This window comes from Triticum urartu, chromosome 4 (assembly GCF_003073215.2).
Source record: "Triticum urartu cultivar G1812 chromosome 4, Tu2.1, whole genome shotgun sequence".
Classification (NCBI taxonomy): Eukaryota; Viridiplantae; Streptophyta; class Magnoliopsida; order Poales; family Poaceae; genus Triticum; species Triticum urartu.
Genome location: NC_053025.1, coordinates 421794804 through 421809373, shown reverse-complemented (window position 1 = coordinate 421809373; position 14570 = coordinate 421794804).

Sequence of the window (14570 nt, the reverse complement as noted above, 5' to 3'; positions counted from 1 at the left end):
CACCGACATACTTCTTCCTCCTATATATACACACGTACCAGCAAACGATCAGAACAGGAGCTAAAAACCTAATTCCACCGCCGCAACTTTCTGTATCCACGAGATCTCATCTTGGGGCCTGTTCCGGAGCTCCGCCGGAAGAGGGCCATCATCACGGAGGGCTTCTACATTGTCACACCCTGATTTTCATGCCACGACACTTAAGCTAATAAATCATGATAAAGTGTGGTTTGACAAAAACTTTTGCATTATTTGGCTTTTTATTTGGAGTTGGTTTTCTCTATCTATGTTTTTTAAGTGCTCTTTAAAGTCAACACAACTCCACCTTCTACACCTCATCTCCTTGTCCCAAGCTTCTGCCCAATGATCATGCCATGTGTATAGAGCAATATAGTATTTTCTTACAAAAATAATTTGGCCAAAAAGTATTTACTAAAATTAGTTTTTCCAAAACCCCCTGAATTAAGGTTTGCACTGCAAGTACTTGCTTTGGGGTGTGAAAAATCTTTCAAAAGGTATAATTGAATTTTATTAGATATAGGACTCCCATAAACCACAAAAATATAATTTTAAAAGTTATTTTCCTATTTTATTTAAAAGCTTTTTCTTAAGGCCAGAAATGGTCTTTAATAGAGAAAATTTATTTTATTGTTTCAAAAATATTTGACAAAAATCAGGGAAACTCAATGGACATATATTGTCCATATATAAGAGTATCAACACATGGTCATGTTCAAATATTGGTAAAATCCCTCAAAAACCCTTTCTGGATATTTCAAGCTTTTGAAATATTTACAAAGGAAATATTCCCCAAAAATTCCAAGAAAATTCTAGCATGTCACATATGACATGTTGGATGATCTTGCCAAGTCTCATGTCATGGAGAATAGTATAACCCCATGAAATCCCCTCAAAACCATTTCTGTCCATTTTGAAGTTTGAGCAACTTTACATTGCCAAACATGTCCAAATGTTCTAAAACTTGATGCACATGCTCAAATGGTCTAATTATTCATCTATACCAAATGACACAAGTTGGAGAGAATGTTATCTTGATCAAAGTGCCCCAAAACCCTCTCTGAGCAGAATCAAATTTGAACAGCTTTGTACTACCAACTTTCTCTCCTTGACCCCAACTTTTGTGAGCATGTTCACATGAGCAAATGAGGCCACTACACCAAGTGGTGCATCAAGGGGACGTGATTTTCTCAACTAGATCTACACAAGTCCATTTCTGATTTCTAGGGTTTACAAAAGTTGCATTGGCAACTTTGCCCAAATAAGCTCCAAATTGGTGGAAGGCCCTAATTATATGTGTAATTTCACCCTGTGGAGTATCATGGAAAATGGAAATCATCTACTTTCCCAAACCATTATCAAACACCTTCTGCCACTTTTCATAAATCACCATTTTGACCACTAACACTATTCTCCTTGGGCTCAACCTTTTACCACAGCTCCTCCTAGTCCTCTCCTACCTCTAGTAACTCTTCCCTGGCCTCAGCTCAATGATTGAAGAGTGAAACATCCCCATTTACCCTTCTGGACAGCAGCATTCTTCTCCTTTCTCACCTCCCTCCTCACCCCAGTGGCCACCCAGGGCATCCAATGCCCTCCCCCATTCTTTACTCCCCCCCTAGAGCCATCAGACACCTTTGGCCGTGCCCACACTGCATAGAAAATGGCCATGCCGGCCATTTGGGCGCTCTGGAGCGCGCTACAGTGCACTCCCGCACTGTAGCCGCCCCCTTCCAACCGCCCCGGCCACCTCGGGCCTCCCCAGCGCGCCCGACGAGATGCCTCGACGTCCGCAACACGGCAGCTGGTTGGCCCCCTCCTCCTTCTCCCTCCTCTCGCCCCAGCTCGCACGCGCGCCGGCCGCCCGAGCGCCCCAGTGAGCGCGCTCGCACGCGCGGTGCCCTGGCCCCCCTGTTTTCCCTCTCTTCTCTCCCCACGCCCTAGACCAACCCCACAAGCACCCCAGACACGCCCACACGCGCCCCCGTGACCCGTAGAAACCGCAGCAGGCTCGCCGGCGCACGGGTCCTCGGTGGACCGTCGCCCACCTATTTAAGGGTCTTCCCGAGCTGTCCTCTCCTCACCACTCGCTCTCTGCACCACCGAATCATCCCCCTGCACCCCCAGTTCCTCTCCAGAGCCACTCGAGCTCGAGCTCCGCCACTTTGGCTCGCCGGAGTTCGTGAGGTACAGGCCTCCCCCGCTCCTCCTCTGCCTCAATCTGGAACCCCCGAGCACCCCTGATCATTTCCCCTTTCTCCCCCCTTCTTTTGCAGCCGGAAACGGCCGGAACCGACGACGCCCGAACCTCCTCCGGCGCGAGACCTCGTCGCCGGCGAACCAGGCCACACCGGCGACGGCAACCACCTCCACCTGAACGGCGACTCGAAGCTGAGTCCATCCGTACCCTAGCCCGACCTCGCCGTGCCCTACATCGACGCCGGTGAGATTGCCGGCCCTCTGTCGCAGGGTTAGGGATGACAGGCGGGCCCCGCCTGTCAGCCTCTCCTCTCCATCGCCCCGCTCTCTCTCGCTGACGCCTGGGCCCCGCCCGTCAGGTTTAAACCTGGCGCGTGCGTGTGCACCAGTGCGCTGGTCCGCCTCTCTGGCTGGGCCTGCTGCGCTGTGGCTGTTCTGGCCCAGCAGGCACAGAGCCCTTTTTCCTTTTCTTTTTCTATAACTTTTCCAAAAAATCCACAGGATTAAATAATAATCCAAATGCAATAATTCCAACTCCTAAATTCTTGTAATAATCCCACCTATTTATTGGTGCAGTTTTCATTCATATCAAACCAACTTTTCTTCACTGTTCAAATTTAAATTTGAATTTGAGCATTTATGCCTATCATTTAAAATTCCTAGCACTGTTTCCATGACTCCAAATCCAAAACTAGGAATTTTCCCCTTCTTAGTTTTCACCCTACTATTTAACAAAAATAAGTTGACATTTTTCTGAGCACTTTGGTTTTTCTGTTTTATTATTGCCTTATTTCTTTTCTCGCTATTATTTTGCGACGATAGATTGCGTTGCTGACAAAGGAGTTGGACCAGCAGACTTTGAAGACCTAGAAGACCTTGCTGAGCCAGGCAAGCAGCCCTTTGACCATGTCTATGAAACCCTTTTTATGCATGACATATAGCACCAAATTGTTGCTGCAACGAAATCATGATGAGGTGGAACCACTTTGATGGTTTGCCTCTGTTACTTCCTCGTTGATACTTGCATTGTGCATGATCCTACCTCCTTATGAGGGTTATGCCGGTGGGAGTAGATAGGATGCTAAAGTAGTTGCTACGCAAAAAGGGACGGGAATATGCATGGTGATGGAGACAAAGTATTTTCAAACGACTTTTCGAAAACCCCGTCGGGTGCCACTTATGCCCGAGGGAGATAATGAGATGGGTAACCACTTGATGACTAAGTGGTGTACCGAGGCAAGTGTGTGTGTTGTTTTCGAAAACGCATTAGATTTAAGATTTGTCGACTGTCCCAACCTTACATGCGCAACCACTCTACCCTTGTATGGGAAAGGGCATTATTGATTACCTAGGGCGATACTAGCTTGGAGCCCGCATTACTAGTGACGGGGGTGAGTTGGTGCTCTCTCTCGGGACGGGGCCGTGCCAGGTAGGGCGGCCATGACTATTTTCACAGGGCACCGGATACACCGTTGTGTCCCCTCTCGGATGTTACGATCTCGAGTGAGTCTCGTATGATGTACATCGTGAGGATATGGAACAACGAGTGGACTCCTTGTTAGTGTCGTCTAGGGAAAGATAGTGATCGGGTGCTTACCCCGGGTACTTGAGGTACCGCGGGTCGTGGATGACACGGAAGTTCCCCGGATCTTGTGGGTAAAGTGTGCAACCTCTGCAGAGTGTAAACTACGTCCAGAGTTTTACAAACCGTGTGTGTGTGTGTGTTGATAAAACTATTTGGGTTAAGTCAGATGGCTTGACACGATGATTAAGTTGGATTGGTGTCCAACTCGGCTTATGTTGATATCTGTAACTTGTTCATACGGATGTTTGTACTCTCATGATGCATACTTTACATGTTGGCAGAGCATGCCATTGCACGCAAAACTAGCTTTCTGCAAACTACCTACTTAGTGTTATATCTTTGCATTATTGTGCCTTGTTCCAATCATGGGTTGCTTGCGAGTACATTCAAAGTACTCATTGGCTTGCCACTGGTTATTTTATTGGCCAGGCATGAAAGAACAGGATATGATGAAGAATACTTCGGTGACAAACATGCGAGCTAGGATGCTTCCCAGTCAGAATGCCTGTAGGGTTAAGGCAGCTGGCATGGGTTCTACTTATCGACGAAGATTACCGCTACTTAAGTTTATTTGGTGTTCAGCCCTTGTGGCTTTATCTATGTAAGACTTGACCATAATGGTCATAATTTGTGTAAGACGGTATGTATGGATGTAAGAATCTTGTTATTCAGCTTCTGTGTGTTCACTGAGCATTGATCTCTGGGATCACTGTACATGTGCATTCGGTGATCTCGACTTATGAGTCGGGGTCCCCACATACATCATCCTAGCCCCTCCGATGAAGTGTGAGTAGTTTACCTCAGACCTTTGGGTCCATAGTTAGTAGCTAGATGGCTTCTTCTCTCTCTTTGAATCTCAATACAAAGCTCTCCCCCTCTCTTGTGGAGATCTATTCGATGTAATCTTCTTTTTGCGGTGTGTTTGTTGAGACCGATGAATTGTGGGTTTATGATCAAGTCTATCTATAAATAATATTTGAATCTTCTCTGAATTCTTTTATGTATGATTGGTTATCTTTGCAAGTCTCTTCGAATTATCCGTTTGGTTTGGACAACTAGATTGGTAGTTCTTTCCATGGGAGAAGTGCTTAGCTTTGGGTTCGATCTTGCGGTGTCCTTACCCAGTGACAGAAGGGGCAGCAAGACACATATTGCATCGTTGCCATCGAGGATAACAAGATGGGGTTTATTTCATATTGCATGAATTTATCTCTCTACATCATGTCATCTTGCTTAAGGCGTTACTCTGTTTTTAACTTAATACTCTAGATGCATGCTGGATAGCGGTCGATGAGTGGAGTAATAGTAGTAGATGCAGAATCGTTTCGATCTACTTGTCACGGACGTGATGCCTATATACATGATCATGCCTAGATATTCTCATAACTATGCTCAATTCTGTCAATTGCTCAACAGTAATTTGTTCACCCACCATAGAATACTTATGCTCTTGAGAGAAGCCACTAGTGAAACCTATGCCCCCCGGGTCTATTCTCATCATATCAATCTCCATCACTTTAATCTTGCTTTGCTTTTTACTTTGCTTTTACTTTTTAATTTGCATCTTTATACCAAAAATACCAAAAATATTATATCTATCAGATCTCACTCTCGTAAGTGACCATGAAGGGATTGACAACCCCTAATCGCGTTGGTTGCGAGTAGCTATCGTTTTGTGCAGGTACGAGGGACTTGAGTGTGGCCTCCTACTGGATTGATACCTTGGTTCTCAAAAACTGAGGGAAATACTTACGCTACTCTGCTGCATCATCCCTTCCTCTTCGGGGAAAACCAACGCAAGCTCAAGATGTAGCACCTGCCAAGGAGCAAGCACACTCTTGCTGAAGGAAAAACTCTGGAAGAACTTACGTTTATCGGCAGACGATCTTATAGAGTAACGTTAAACCTGAGAGTTGTGAAGAACGATAGATGTTTGTTTAGCTTGCAGAATTAATGGATTTATCCGAACTTGGTTCGTCGACAAGAGAAATTCTGCAATGCTTGAGAGGATGACCGAGTGTTAGAATGCGAGATTCGCTAAAATATGTACAAGGTAATGATTTGGGTGCGGGATGGATTGATCACCATACCGACTTACTCTTATTATTCGCCTTGCTATATGGGATGGTAAATCTGAGTGACTTACCTATAGTAGAGAGACGACGATATTAAGCCTTGTTTAAACCATAGAATGGTATAATCATTTTCCCTTGTACAAGGCAGCTGTTGCCAATCTAGGACATATGGTGAGAATGAAGCCTAGACTCATTTCCTGCAGGAGAAACCATAAATTGTTGACCACCATGAGATATCGATAGTTGTTTAGTATTGGCGCCAGACCCGTCAGCTAAAAAGACCTAGTCACAAAAGAACCTTACCTAGATGAAAGACAGAAGAATTGAGGAAAAGGTTATGCCACTACCGAAAGAGCCCAGATAAGGAATTATCTTGAAGATCTGAGAAGACCGACACTGTTAACAATATGGATGAAGTATATGAGTTCTGATGGAACTGTAACCATGCTTCTAACGGTGGTAGCACCCCAGACCCCCTCCTGCGACAATTGACGGATTTTGAGGAGACCCCCAAACCCTAACCTTTTTCTTGTTAGCCTCTCCGAATATCGAGGATGAGATTCATTTTAAGGGTGGTAGGTTTGTAACATCCCAAAATTCCAAATTTTGGAATGTTATAATAAATAGATAGATTGATTGTTTTTTTGATTGTTGTGCGATTGATTGAGTGAAATTCGAAACTTTTTGAAAGTTAAATGAGAGGGAATAAAATGACTTTCCCAAACTTTCACCTTTTTGCATTTTGATCTCTGTGAATTCAAATTCTTTTGAAATACAAAACCCTCGAGAGAAGATGATATGACTTCTTCCATTTAATTAAATGAAAAGGGTTTTTCGAAAAGATTTGAATTTTATTTGGAAATATTTCAAATTCAGAAACTTTAAGCAACTCAATGATTTTCATGAGAGAAGATAAAATGACTTCTTCAAAATATATGAAATACGAGTTGGAAGTTTAAAAGGATCGAATTTAAAGTCTGTTTGAAATTATTTTCAATTTGGAGTTATTTGGGTTTTATTCAAATTATTTTTCTCCAAAAATAAAATAAATGGAAAATAGGGTAAAATGATTCCCTACATCAGAAAATTGGATAGAAATAATTTTGAAATCATTTTGGTATTTCTAAAATGATTTTTATTGGGTTTTATTGTAGAAGTAGCACTCTCTGAATTGTTTGAATTTTTGTGAATTTTATTTGGCACTAGAGAAATGTTCATGTTGTAGAAAATATTTTTCTAAAATTTTGATATATAATATGCCTATATAAAATTTTATTTTATTATCGTTATCCAGTTTTCTTTTTTGTTTCTATATAAAAAAAGGAAAAGATATACGCGTGCGCCTGGAACTAACCGCCGCCCACATGCGTAGCATAGCAGCAGGCCAGCCCGTTTTTCCATTGTTTTCTTTTGTCTTTTATTTATTTATTTATTTTATTTTCGTTAATGTTTATTTTTTTTTTAAACAAATTTCAGAAAAAAAATAGACTTCGGAAAAAGAAGCAGCTCGTGTACGTCGCGCAACCGACCGAGGCCTTTAGGCCCGTGCTTAGCCTTTTTCTTTTATGTTTCGTATATTTTCATCTACATTTAGTCCCACATTGCCTAGACTTTACCCTTAAAACTCTTTTTCACCTATAAATATAGACCTATAGAGCCTTCAAAAATCATCTGATTCGGCTTAAATTAATATTTTGGTTTGACTAGATTCATTTAAGAAAAATATATTTCTTCTCTCCGGTGCGATTTCTAGAAATTGTCTCCTCTCCAAAGTCATCTTTTCTTTGCCTTATAAAGGTATCTTTCTTTGTTTTTTTATACTTACGTAGTTTATTATTTCTAGACTAATACGATAAAATAATTAGATTATCAATTAATCTACGTATTTATACATTAGACTATAGCTATTTTTTTCCGTAAAACAGCTTGGCTCTGATTTTTCAAATAGCCATAACTTTTTACTCGTTCATCCAAATTAGTTGAAACCAACGCCCACTTCTTCGTTACGATCTCCTCTATCCAATAAAACAACTTAAACATGTTTTTGAAGGTTTTAAAATTTGAATTCAAACAGATTGTATTCAAACTCTTTTGTTCATAACTTGAGTTTTATAACTCCGATTTAGTTGATTCTTTTTGCAAATCGAAGCTCTTGACTTAAACTTTCTGATAAGGCCAAATTCACATAGTTTTGGTACTATTAGAAATTGTTTTATGTTGCAAGAGTTATTTGTTGGTTTTGATGTTTTCCGAACTGTCTTCTTCGTTCTTCTCGATCTTTTGAGTGATTGCTTATGTGTGGTTACTATTGCTTGCTCATGATAGATTGAACGGAGTGTGACGAGTAGAAATATCAAGAGTTATGAGTGTGAATCATCTTCATCAACAGTACAAGGCAAGTAACACATTAATCATACTCTTTCCGTACCCAGTTTTTATGCATTAGCTTCAATCCTCAAACATTGCATGATTAGGATGTCATTAACATGTGGGTTGGGAAGTAGTTGTTGAGGTAGAACCTATTGCCCTGTTATATTCAAACCCCTGGGAGTTACTTCTACGCGTTGCTTATATTGCTATGCTATGCTCGTAGACGTGGTTTGGATGAGTGAAATCCATGACAGATGTGAGATTGTTAATTAATGGTTCAACTTAAGGTGGCAACTTGAATTTATATCTGGGTGGATTGAGGCACCTGGAGTACCCAGTGTTGCCTGTATTTTTGGAAATCCTGGAGTACCCGTGTGATCTTCCTATGGACCGCCACCCAGGCTCAAAGGGATCATAAGATTATTCATGCTAGAAACTTCCGTGTGCAGCCACAAGCTATTACGGGCTCTAGCATAGTTGAGTAAGTTGCGTGAAGCTCTTGAAGAGATAGACTAGCAGGTAGTGGGTTGTAGGTGGTATAGTCTATCCGGAGTAGAGAGTTAATGCTTCTGAAAGACTGTGTCTCGGTCATCCGTTTCTCAAACACCCGGCAGTGCGAGAAATTCAATGGAGGAGATCGGGTGTTGTGGGGAAAAGTGTGCAAACCTCTGCAGAGTGTACAAACTAATCATGGTTAGCCGTGTCCCCGGTTATGGACATCTTGAGTATCTGGTTCTTGGATTATCATATTGATCTTATCATGTTACTTAAATAATTTGTTGGGTTATTGATGTTAATTTGGGATTGAGTTGGAGGAACCTTCTCAATATTTTCAACCAACTTTGTAGTTAAATAAATTATATTCCTTTGCAGTAGGAAAAAATTGGCTTTTCGCAAAACATTATAACCATAGAGCTTTCCACCAACCAAATATGCATGTAGTGATAGCTATTATTCATCATTATCCTATGGTGTGAATTTGCCAATACATTCAATGTACTGACCCTTTGTGGCTGCAATGTCTCATGTTGCAGGATTCTTACGACGAGTAAGTGATACGTTAGGGTTACGATTTCTACACTCAACTTTGCCGTTGGTGTTGATGGGAATCCACAACCTTTGTTACTTCCCCTATATGGATTGAGGTAATAGTATTTACGTTATTTTATACATGTGATTTACCTCTGTTATAAATCCTCGAGTGATGTGTGTGTCAGCTTACCGATCCAGGGATGACACTTAAGCACAGAGACTTGACCGTCTGAGGTCGGGTCGCTACACTGCTCAAATCATTTGTGAAGGTAAGAAAATAACGATACCCGCCGCGAGCATCAACACTCATCGAACCACGTACTTGAGTATGTATTATTTCCAATAAGTCTGTTGCTCGCTCCATTGTTTCGGAGAATGGAGTCTTAGTCATCTTACCCATGAGGCACGGTTTGCAAGCATCAAGTGATTCATAATCAAGTGATTCCAAAAGTCCATCAGTATGGAGTTTCTTCATGCGCTTTACACCAATATGACCTAAATGGCAGTGCCACAAATAAGTTGCACTATCATTATTAAACTTATATCTTTTGGCTTCAATACTATGAACATGTGTATCACTACTATCAAGATTTAGTAAAAACAGACCACTCATCAAGGGTGCATGACCATAAAAGATATTATTCATATAAATGGAACAACCATTATTCTCTGATTTAAATGGATAACCGTCTCACATTAAACAAGATATAGATATAATGTTCATGCTCAACGCTGGCACCAAATAACAATTATTTAAGTCTAAAACTAACCCCGAAGGTAGATGTAGAGGTAGCGTGCCGACGGCGATCACATCGACTTTGGAACCATTTCCCACGCGCATCGTCACCTCGTCCTTAGCCAATCTTCACTTAATCCGTTGCCCCTATTTCAAGTTGCAAATATTAGCAACGGAACCAGTATCAAATACCCAGGCGCTACTGCAAGCATTAGTAAGGTACACATCAATAAAATGTATATCAAAAATACCTTTCACTTTGCCATCCTTCTTCTCCGCCAAATACTTGGGGCAGTTCCGCTTCCAGTGACCAGTCCCTTTGTAGTAGAAGCACTAAGTCTCAGGCTTAGGTCTAGACTTGGGCTACTTCACTTGAGCAACAACTTGCTTGCCATTCTTCTTGATGTTCGCCTTCTTCCCTCTACCCTTTTTCTTGAGACTGGTGGTCTTGTTGACCATCAACACTTGATGCTCCTTCTTGATTTCTACCTCCGCAACCTTTAGCATTGCGAAGAGCTCGGGAATCCTCTTATCCATCCCTTGCATATTATAGTTCATCACGAAGCTCTTGTAGCTTGGTGGCAGTGATTGATGAACTCTGTCAATGACACTATCATCAGGAAGATTAAGTCCCAACTGAGTCAAGTGGTTGTGGTACCCAGACATTCTGAATATATGTTCACTGACAGAACTATTCTCCTCCATTTTGCAGCTGTAGAACTTATTAGAGACTTCATATCTCTCAATCTAGGCATTTGCTTGAAATATTAACTTCAACTCCTGGAACATCTCATATGCTCCATGACATTCAAAACGTCTTTGAAGTCCCGATTCTAATCCCTAAAGCATGGCACACTAAACTATCTAGTAGTCATCAGCTTTCAACTTAGCTTTCTCTAGGAACGCATTAAAATTCAACGGAACAACAACACGGGCCATCTATCTACAACAACATAGACATGCGAAAAAAGTGTCAGGTACTAAGTTCATGATAAATTAAAGTTCAATTAATCATATTACTTAGGAACTCCCACTTATATAGACATCCCTCTAATCATCTAAGTGATCACGTGATCCATATCAACTAAACCATGTCCGATCATCACGTGAGATGGAGTAGTTTTCAATGGTGAACATAACTATGTTAATCATATCTACTCTATGCTAGGCTCGTTAAGTTTAACCTAAGTATTCCGCGTGTGCAAAACTGTCTTGCACCCGTTGTATGTGAACGTAGAGCTTATCACACCTGATCATCACGTTGTGTCTCGGCACGACGAACTGTAGCAACGGTGCATACTCAGTGAGAACACTTATACCTTGAAATTTAGTGAGAGATCATCTTATAATGCTACCGCTAAACTAAGCAAAATACATGCATAAAGGATAAACATCACATGCAATCAATATAAGTGATATGATATGGCCATAATCATCTTGTGCCCCTGATCTCCATCTCCAAAGCACCGTCATTATCACCATCGTCACCGTCTTGACACCATGATCTTCAGCGAAGCATCGTTGTCGTCTCGCCAACTATTGCTTCTACGACTATCGCTACTTCTTAGTGACAAAGTAAAACAATTACATGGCGATTGAATTTCATACAATAAAGCGACAACCATATGGCTCCTACCAGTTGCCAATAACTCTGTTAAAAAACATGATCATCTCATACAATAAAATTTAGCATCATGTCTTGACCATATCACATCACAACAAGCCGTGCAAAAACAAGTTAGACGTCCTCTACTTTGTTGTTGCAAGTTTTACGTGGCTGCTACGGCCTGAGCAAGAATCGTTCTTACATATGCGTCAAAAACCACAACGCGGTATAGTGGTTGCTTTTTGATCTTCAGAAAGAACCCTGTTGATTGAATCCGATTCAACAAAAGTTGGAGAAACTGACACCCACTAGCCACCTGTGTGCGAAGCGCGTCGGTAGAACCAGTCTCGCGTAAGCGTACGCATAATGTCGGTCTGAGCCATTTCATGCAACAATACCGCTGAATCAAGAATCAACTAGTGACTGCAAGCAATATGTATATTCCCACGCCCACAACTCCTTTGTGTTCTACTCGTGCATATAACATCTACACATAGATACGACACCTCCATGATCTGCACATGTTCAGCTTGGTGACGTCCCATGAACTCTAGATCCAGCTGAGTGTCGAGGGAGAGTTTCGTGAGCACAATGGCGTGATGACGGTGATGATGAAGCTACCGGTGCAGGGCTTCGCCTCAGCACTGCAACGATATGACCGAGGTGGATTATGGTGGAGAGGGGCACTGCACATGGCTAAACAATGTCAACTTGTGTGTCTATGGGGTGCCCCCTCCCTCGTATATAAAGGAGGGGAGGAGGGGGAGGGGCCGGCCCACTATGGCGTGCCCAAGGGAGTCCTCCTCCCACCGGGAGTATGATTCCCCCTTCCCTAGTTGGATTAGGAGAGGAAGGAAGGGGGAGAGAGGGAGAAGGAATAGGGGGCGGCCCCCCACTGAAGGAAATATGCCCTAGAGGCAATAATAAAGTTATTATTTATTTCCTTATTTCATGATAAATGTTTATTATTCATGCTAGAATTGTATTAACCGGAAACATAATACATGTGTGAATACATAGACAAATATAGTGTCACTAGTATGCCTCTATTTGACTAGATCGTTAATCAAAGATGGTTAAGTTTCCTAACCATAGACATGAGTTGTCATTTGATTAACGGGATCACATCATTAGGAGAATGATGTGATTGACTTGACCCATTCCATTAGCTTAGCACTTGATCGTAGTTACTACCGAACCTCATAGGTCAACCAGAGTATGTTCCGCACCAGAGTGGTACGGTAATCCTATTCTGGAGTTCATGTTGCTTGACCATGACAAACCTACGAACGATGAGGAAGCGATGATGAGCCTAGATTCTGCTAAATGGCTTGAGGCCATGAAATCTATGATGGGATCCATGTATGAGAACAAAGTGTGGACTTTGGTTGACTTACCCGATGATCAGCAAGTCATAGAAAATAAGTGGATCTTCAAGAGGAAGACGGACGCTGGTAGTAATGTTACTATCTACAAAGCTAGACTTTTCGTAAAAGGTTTTTGACAAAGTTCAAGGTGTTGACTATGATGAGATTCTCTCACTCCTCGCGATGCTTAAGTCTGTCCGAATCATGTTAGCAAATTGCCACATTTTATGAAATCTGGCAAATGGATAAACAAAACTGCATTCCTTAAAGGATTTATTAAAGAAAGAGTTGTATATGATGCAACCAGAAGGTTTTGTCAATCCTAAAGGTGCTAACAAAATATGCAAGCTCCAGCGATCCATCTATGGACTGGTGCAAGCATCTCAGAGTTGGAATATACGCTTTGATAAGTTGATCAAAGCATATAGTTTTATACAGACTTGCGGTGAAGCCTATATTTACAAGAAAGTGAGTAGGAGCACTACATCATTTCTGATAAGTATATGTGAATGACATATTGTTGATCGGGAATAATGTAGAATTATTCTGCAAAGCATAAAGGAGTGTTTGAAAGGAGTTTTTCAAGGAAAGACCTTAGTGAAGCTGCTTACATATTGAGCATCAAGATCTATAGAGATAGATCAAGACGTTTGATAAGTTTTTTCAATGAGTACATACCTTGACAAGATTTTGAAGTAGTTCAAAATGGAACAGTCAAAGAAAGAGTTCTTGCATGTGTTACAAGGTGTGAAATTGAGTAAGACTCAAAGCCTGACCACGGTAGAAGATAGAAAGAGAATGAAAGTCATTCCCTATGCCTCAGCCATAGGTTCTATAAAGTATGCCATGTTGTGTACCAGATATATTGTATACCCTAAACTGTTTTTAGCAAGGGAGTACAATAGTGATCTAGGAGTAGATAACTAGACAGCGGTCAAAATTATCCTTAGTGGAATAAGGATATGCTTCTCGATTATGGAGGTGACAAAAGGTTCGTCGTAAAGAGTTACGTCGATTAAAACTTTGATACCGATATGGATAACTCTAAGTCTCGATCTAGATACATATTGAAAGTGGGAGCAATTAGCTAGAGTAGCTCCGTGCAGAGCATTGTTGACACAAAAATTTGCAAAATACATACGGATCTGAATGTGGCAGACCCGTACACTAAACTTCTCTCACAAGCAAAACATGATCACACCTTAGTACTCTTTGGGTGTTAATCACATAGCGATGTGAACTAGATTATTGACTCTAGGAAGCCCTTTGGGTGTTAATCACATGGCGATGTGAACTATGGGTGTTAATCACATGGTGATGTGAACTATGGGTGTTAATCACATGGTGATGTGAACTATTGGTGTTATATCACATGGCGATGTGAACTAGATTATTGACTCTAGTGCAAGTGGGAGACTGAAGGAAATATGCCCTAGAGGCAATAATAAAATTATTATTTATTTCCTTATTTCATGATAAATGTTTATTATTCATGCTAGAATTGTATTAACCGGAAACATAATACATGTGTGAATACATAGACAAACATAGTGTCACTAGTATGCCTCTACTTGACTAGCTC